This window comes from Otolemur garnettii, unplaced genomic scaffold (genome assembly GCF_000181295.1).
Source record: "Otolemur garnettii isolate 467f Iridium unplaced genomic scaffold, OtoGar3 scaffold00025, whole genome shotgun sequence".
In the NCBI taxonomy this organism is placed as follows: Eukaryota; Metazoa; Chordata; class Mammalia; order Primates; family Galagidae; genus Otolemur; species Otolemur garnettii.
In genome coordinates, this window is record NW_003852420.1 from 16,712,183 (window position 1) to 16,720,024 (window position 7,842).

The following is a 7,842-nucleotide window of genomic DNA, read 5'->3' on the forward strand; positions in this document are numbered from 1 at the left end:
CCCAGTGCATGTGGCTGGTGCCCTAGCCGCTGAGCTACAAGTGCTGAGTCTAATTTTTCTTTTCTTTCTTTTTTTTTTTTTTTAAAGAGACAGAGCCTAACTTTGTCGCTCTTGGTAGAATGCTGTGGAATCATAGCTCACAGCAAACTCCAGCTCTTGGGCTTAGGCGATTCTCTTGCCTCAGCCTCTCGAGTAGCTGGGACTATAGGCGCCCGCCACAACGCCTGGCTTTTTTGTTGCAGTTTGGCTGGGGCCGGGTTCAAACCCACCACCCTTGGTATATGGGGCCAGTGCCCTACTCACTGAGTCACAGGTGCAGCCATAATTTTTCTATTTTTAGTAGAGAAAAATGGGCCTCAGATGGGCCTCTAATTCCTGAGTTCAAGCAATCCTCCTGCCTCAGCCTCCCGAGTAGCGAGGACTTCAGGTATACGACACCACACACAGCTGAGACTCTGAATTTTTAAGAAGAGACTAAGGTACATGTTTTTAGTAAAATACCCGGATTTGAAAACAGCTCTACATTTTTCCAATATACTCCGCCAAATCACCAAATGAAACACTGTAGCTGCATATAGCCCATAAGCCATCAGTTTTCAATTCCTAATTAAGTCTGACAATCTAGGTATGATTCAAATGCTTGTGACTAATATAACATTTAGTAGTGAGTGACCAGAAAGTCAAAATGCATTTAAATGTTAAGATGTGCTTCTGTGTTATGATGGAAGGTGTGGATTCCCTGAGAGGAAGAAAAGGAGATTCATCTTATAATCCCAGAGGAACAGAAGATACTCTAATTTAGTGAACTTCTGTCTTCATTAAATGTCCTGATTTCTCCTGTAACTAGCTGAAAGACTATCTTCTCCTTTGATAAAATAATAGACGGCCAAGGAAACAGTTTTTTAGTTATTATGTAACTTTGGTAGAAAGTCATTCCATTGTCTGGCTGGCCTACCATCAGTGAAGAGATACTACAGAAATCTTTTTTTTTTTTTTTTTTTTTTTTTTGGTAGAGACAGTTTCACTTTGTTGCCCTCGGTAGAGTGAAGTGGTGTCACAGCTCACAGCAACCTCCAACTCCTGGGTTTAGGCGATTCTCTTGCCTCAGCCTCCAAAGAAGCGTTAAGAGACATAACAACCTAAAGAAGCCTATGATTCTTGATTAAATCTTTGGGGGGTTTTTTGGAAATAGGGTCTTACTTTGTTACCCAGGCTAGAGCACAGCGGCTCACCATACCTCATTGCAACCTTGAACTCCTGGGTTCAAGTAATCCTCCTAACTCAGCCTTACAAGTGGCTGAGACTACAGGCATGTGCCCACTTGCCCAGATAATTTTTTCTATTTTTGGTAGAGATGGGGTCTTGGATCCTAGTTTAAAGACTAGAGTGATCCTAACTCTCATCATGTACAAAAATCAACTCAAAATGGGTTAAAGACTCAAATATAAGATCTGAAACTAGCCAGGTGCAGTGGCTCATACCTGTAATCCTAGCACTCTGGGAGACTGAGGCGGGTGGATTGCTTGAGCTCCTGAGTTTGAGACCAGCCTAAGCAAAAGAGAGTCACCGTCTTTAATTTAAAAAAAAAAAAAAGCACATATATATATATATATATAATATATATACACACACATATATACGTATATATATGGAAAAACTGAGGCAAGAGGATCGCTTGAGCCTGAGTTGGAGGTTGCTGTGAGCTATGACACCATAGCACTCTACCCAGGGCAACAGCTTGAGACTCCGTCTCAAAACAAACAAACAAAAGACCTGAAACTATGAACCTACTAGAAGAAAATACAGGAGAAATGTTTTAAGACATTGGTCTAGGCTTGGCGCCTATAGCTCAACCGGCTAAGGCGCCAGCCACGTACACCTAAGGTGGCGGGTTCGAATCCCCAGCCCGGACCCACCAAACAACAACGGCTGCAACCAAAAAATAGCCGGGCATTGTGGCAGGTGCCTGTGGTCCCAGCTACTTGGGAGGCTAAGACAGTAAACTCGCTGAGCCCAGGAGTTGGAGGTTGCTGTGAGCTGTAATGCCACGGCACTCTACCCAGGGGGACAGCTTGAGGCTCTGTCTCAAAAAAAAAAAAAAAAAGACATTGGTCTAGGCTCGGTGCCTGTGGCTCAAGCAGCTAAGGTGCCAGCCACATACACCTAAGGTGGCAGGTTCGAATCCAGCCCAGGCCCGCCAAAACAACAATGACGGCTGCAACCAAAAAATAGCCGGGCATTGTGGCAGGTTCCTGTGATCCCAGCTACTTGGGAGGCGGAGGCAGGAGACTCACTTGAGCCCAGGAGTTGAAGGTTGCTATGAGCTGTGATGCCACAGCGGCACTCTACCCAGGGGAACAGCTTGAGGCTCTGTCCCAAAAAAAAGAAAGACATTGGTCTAGGCCAGCAGTTCTTAACCTGTGGGTCACAACCCATAGGAACTATATTAAAGGGCTGCGGCATTAGGAAGGTTGAGAACCACTGGTCTAGGCAAAGATTTTTATTGATAAGATCTCAAAAGCACAAGCAAAATTAGACAAATAGGGTTATATCAAACTAAAAAGCTCCTGGGCAGCAAAGGAAACAGCAAACGGGGTAAAGAGACTAGCTGCAGAATGGAAGAATATATTTGCAAACTATTCTTCTTTTTCTTTTGCTTCCCTTCTTTTTAATTTTCTTTCACCCAGCCCAGGCAAAACTGAATAATATCCAGAATATACAGGAAAATGCAAACCATCCCCCTCAAAAAAAAACTCGTATTTAAAAATGTGTAATTAACTCTGGGAGGCCAAGGTGGGCAGACTGCCTAAGCTCACAGGTTCAAGACCAGCCTGAGCCAGAGTGAGGCCTCGTCTCCCAAAATAGCCAGGCATTATGGGGGTGCTTGTAGTTACAGCTACTTGGGAGGCTGAGTCAAGAGAATCACTTGAGCCCAAGAGTTTGAAGTTGCTGTGAGCTGTGACTCCACGGCACTCTACCAAGGATGACAAAGTGAGACTTCTGTGTCTAAATAAATAAAATGAGCAATTTATTTAAATAGACATTTCTCAAAAGAAGACTGACGAATGGCCAACAATTATATGAAAACATGCTCAACATTACTGATCAACAGGGAAATGCAAATCAAAACCACAATGAGATACTATCTCACCCTAGTTAGAATGGTCATTATAAAAAGACAAAAAAAAAAAAATGCTGGCAAAGATTCAGAGAAAAGGGAACTCTTACACACTGTTGGTGGGAATGTAAATTAACACACCAATTATGGAAAACAGTACAGAGGTTCCCCAGAAAGCTAAAAATGGAACTACAATATGATCCTGCAATCTCACTACTGGAAATACAGCCAAAGGAAAAGAAACCAGTATGTCTGAAGAGGCATCTACATGCCCATGTTTACTACAGCACTATTCACAATAGCCAAGATACAGAACCAACCTAAGTGTCCATCAACAGATGAATGAATAAAGAAAATGTGGTAAATACACCCAATGGAATACTGTTCAGCCATAAAAAAGAATGAAATCCTGTCATTTGTGGTTATAAGGATGAAACTGGAGGACATTGTTTTAAGTGAAATAAGCAGGCACACATAGAAAGGTTTAAGTACCATATGTTCTCACTTATGTGCAGAAGCTAAAAATGTTTATTGCATAGAAGTAGAGAATGTAACAGTGGTTTTAGAGACTGGGAATGGTGCGAGTAGAGAAGACAGAAAAAGGTTTGTTAACATTAAAAAATCCCAGCTAGATAGGAGGAATAAGTTCTGGTATTCTATATACATATCACTGTAGGGTGAGTTATAGTTAATAATTTATTGCATATTTCCAAATAGGTATAAGAGGAGATTTTGAATGTTCTCAATGTAAAGAAATGATAAATGTTTAAAGTAATAGATGTGCTATAAATACCCTGATTTAATCATTATACATGATACACATATCAAATATCATTCAATACACCCATAAATATGTATAATTTAAATTATGTGTCAATTAAAAAAAAATAGGTGTGGTGGCTCACACTTGTAATCCTAGCACTCTGGGAGACTGAGGTGGGACACTGCTTGAGCTCAGGAGTTTGAGACTAGCCTGACCAATAGTGAGACTCTGTCTCTACTAAGAACAGAAAGAATAGCAAGGCATTGTGGTAGGTGCTTATAGTTCCAGCTACTCAGGAGGCTAATGTAGAAGGATCACCTGAGCTCAGGAGTTTGGGGTTGCTGCAAGCTAGTGATGTGACAACACTCTAGCCCAGCGGTTAGCCCTGTGGGTTGCGATCCCTTTGGGGTCAAATGACCCTTTCACAGGAGTCACGTAAGACCATCCTGCATATCAGATATTTACATTATGATTCATTAACAGTAGCAAAATTACAGTTATGAAGTAGCAACTAAAAGAATTTTATACTTTGACGAACATAAAGGGCTATTTCTGGCTTTCCAATGCAAGGCTAACTAAGTACCAAAGCTTAATGTGTGATAATCCACGCATAATAGTGGAACTATCTACCACCCTGAACCCAGCCACGCTCCTTCCAGCCAGTGAAAAAGACTGAGCATGACTGTGTGGAAGTTATAGATAATGTGTATTCTAGCAGACCTGACTTGCGTGATCAGCTTTGGACAGATGCAGACTGGGACTTATATCTTAATGGAAGCAGTTATATGACGACGCAAGCAGAGTGAAGCCTGCCACGGAACCAAAGGAGGGACTGCCCCCACCTAAGAGGAGCTGTGCTGAGCAGGACGTGGCAGCAGCAGCTAATCCTGAGTTCCCACGGTGTGGACTTCGTACCCCTGGACCTTAGGAAGCCACCTCAGATCCTGACAACCCCCTCAAGCTGGTGTTGCAGAGAACGGCAAGCCCTGCTCCAGTCATATCCTGGGAGCTGACTGGTCCACGTACGGCCGAAGCATGAGGATCTATGCCATCGTGGGACTGTTCCTTATTAGACGCATGAGAGCTAAGTGGACTTTAGTTTGTGCAAATATTCAGAATGCTAATGTAGAAAATTGTACAAAACAGATTGGCTTTGGATTATTTACTTGCTGCAGAAAAAGGAGTATGTGGAAAGTTCAATCTACCAACTGTTGTCTGAAAATAGATAATCAAGGTCTAGCAGTGGAAAATATAGCTAATAAAATTTCCAAACTGACTCATGTGCCAGTACAGGTGTGGCACAGTTTTAATCTGAAATCCATCTTTGAAGGATGGTTCTCTGCTTTTGGAGGTTTTAAGACCCTCATAATAAGAGTCTCACTGTTATTAGGTACTTGCCTTCTCCTCCCAGGCTTATTGCCAGTATTACTCCAAATGGTGAGAAACCTAGTGAGTTCAGTTGTGTCTCAGCAAGCCCCAGGTAGAGCGTATTACATGCACCACCAACAAATTGCGGCACAGGTTAATGAGAATGGTGGTGAGACTCCATAACAAATTGTTCTGAGTCTCAAAAAGGGGAATGAGGCAAGAAAGTAAAAGCAGAGCTAAAAGAATCTGTCCTAGCCGCCCTGTGTAGGCCCTAGCCAAGCTGCAGGCGTTTCTGTTCTCTGTATGTTCCTCCCTTGACATGTGCGGGGGCCTAGATTGTAAGTGCGGGGGCCTAGATTGTAACCTAGTAACTTCCTTGGACTTTGAGGGCAGGTGGTCCAACTGGTCTCAAGGGCACGGGCCAATGTGACCTTCCCCCTTGAGCTCAGGACCTTGAGGATGATGTCATGCCTTTCTCAGTTTTATGACCCTACTCTAGCCCTGAAAAGTAGATAAAAGGGAGGCAGGAGATTCAGGCAGGGAGGGAGGGGAGGGCTCGGTTTTAGAGACACACTGGTCTTCAGAGTTCCCCCAACTGGAATAAAGCCGCTTCCTCTAAAATAAAGAAAGAAAGAAAAAGAAAGAAAAAAGAATTTTATGGTTGGGGGTCAGCACAACATGAGGAACTGTGTTAAACGATCGCAGCATTAGGAAGGTGGAGAACCACTACTCTATCCTGACTAGACACTTTGTCCCCTGCCCCCCAAAAACAAGCAAAAGCAGCAATAAACTCTTTTAAATTATATCTAACAACAATGAATGCTTGGTAGAGTAGTTAACCAGCAAAATAAGACAAAAATCTACACATTAGGAGACCAAGGTACAGATCTTAGGTTAATGCTCCAAGCCACTTAAAACCATACATGAAGGAAATTCTCAAAAAAGAGGAGGGGCAGGGAGATGATACAGTAAATTCTTTAACAGTAACATTTTCTCATGAGGGCTCATGAAGCATTTCTGTGCCAGCTTAAACCCACTATGACACAGGCACCAGGAGGGGACTATCAGGATCTGTTAAGAATGCTATATAAAAGCTGTAGGGAAGGGAAGGAAATATAAATTTCAAGATAAAAACAACCTAATTTATGCTAGGCTTAAACTAGGTTATCTTCAATCTAAAAACAACCTTAATTTATGCTAAGCTTAAATTAGCTTATCTTCAATCTAAACACAGCCTCAAATCATGAGTTGTTTTGAGTTTATACCTTTCAGTACATATTTATTTCTACTTTTAAACAAAGTTATTTGTTTGAAGTACAATCTCTTACTATAGTTTTAATTAACAGAAAAATAAGTATTGTTTACTAGTCTTTCACTGTCTTCTACAGTGAAATTTAATCACTTATGAAAAAGATAAGAAACCACATAACATAAAACAGTGTAGTATTTTGAAATCCCATTTGAAAACAGAAGAATGGCATTTGCATCTTATTCAATGTCTCTAAGAATAATAAATGCATTCTAGATACCTTCTCCAAAAAAGGACAATCTCAAAAATGCCAAAAGTATCAATAATAAGTTAGGTCTTCTCTATTCTCTCATATAGGATTTCACTTACCAAAATTTATTCCTTAATTTTTATTACTTATCCAGGTCATCTTCTAAGCCCAAACAAGCTGGCATTTTCAGAACTTGGATTTCAAGGTACCAGCCAAATCAAAATTCTAAAAAAAGATAGAAGAAAAAGTATAATCAGTATTACGTAGAAATTACAGAAATAGATAGAAGAAAAAGTATAATCAGTATTATGTGGAAATTACAGAGATGGCATCTTTGCAATAGAGTTCAATGTGATATCACAAGTTATGAAGTCAATGTAGGCATCTTTAAAGAATGTTAAAATAGGGTTTCCGCTAAGTCCACGAAGAGTACCTTTTTCTGAGATCTTAAACCACTCTTCAGCAAGCACTGAAAGAGCATGCAAGCAAAACTTGAGAACTTATATTTAAGAATCATGCAACTGGAACTCTAAGACTTAGACCCTCCCTATACTTTCATTCCTAAATAAAGTTAAAATGAATTAATATCATGCTACACAATCTGCAAATGAGTCAGAAGCATAACCAAAATATTTTGTATGCACATTAAATATAAAACTAACTACTTTTAACAGAATTTAGTTTTTAACTTCAAAAAGGATAGGTTCTTAATTTTTTCCTATTTTTATCTATACATTATATTTTCATTAAATTTTCAATTTAACTATTCCCTATTATTGACATAAAAATTATGCATTGTTGGCTGGGTATGGTGGCTCACAACTGTAATCCCAGCACTGTGGCAGACTGAGGTAGAAGGATTACTTGAGCCTAGGAGTTCCAAACTAGCCTAAGCAACACAGCAAAACCCTCACTCTACCAAATTAGCTAAGCGTGGTAATCCATGCCTGTAGTCCCAGCTATTCAGGAGCCTGAGGCAAGAGGATCGCTAAACCCAAGAGTTTGAGCTTGCTGTGAGCTATGCTCATGCTCTGGCATTCTACCCAGGGGGACAGAGAAAGACTTTGTCTAAAAAAAAAAAAAAAAAAGAAGCA

At 40.7% G+C, this 7,842-nt stretch overlaps 1 protein-coding gene across 3 annotated transcripts in view; it reads right to left on the reverse strand.

The window, feature by feature from the left end:
• The window catches only part of NCOA6 (nuclear receptor coactivator 6), an 89,008-nt gene extending 82,040 nt beyond the window's left edge, over positions 1-6,968 (reverse strand). For all 3 annotated transcript variants that reach the window (XM_023512165.1, XM_023512164.1, XM_012804163.2), the window contains exon 1: positions 6,868-6,968. The gene's annotated coding sequence lies outside the window, so the exon portion shown is untranslated. The remainder of the gene's footprint in view (positions 1-6,867) is intronic.
• Positions 6,969-7,842: the final 874 nt, after the last annotated feature.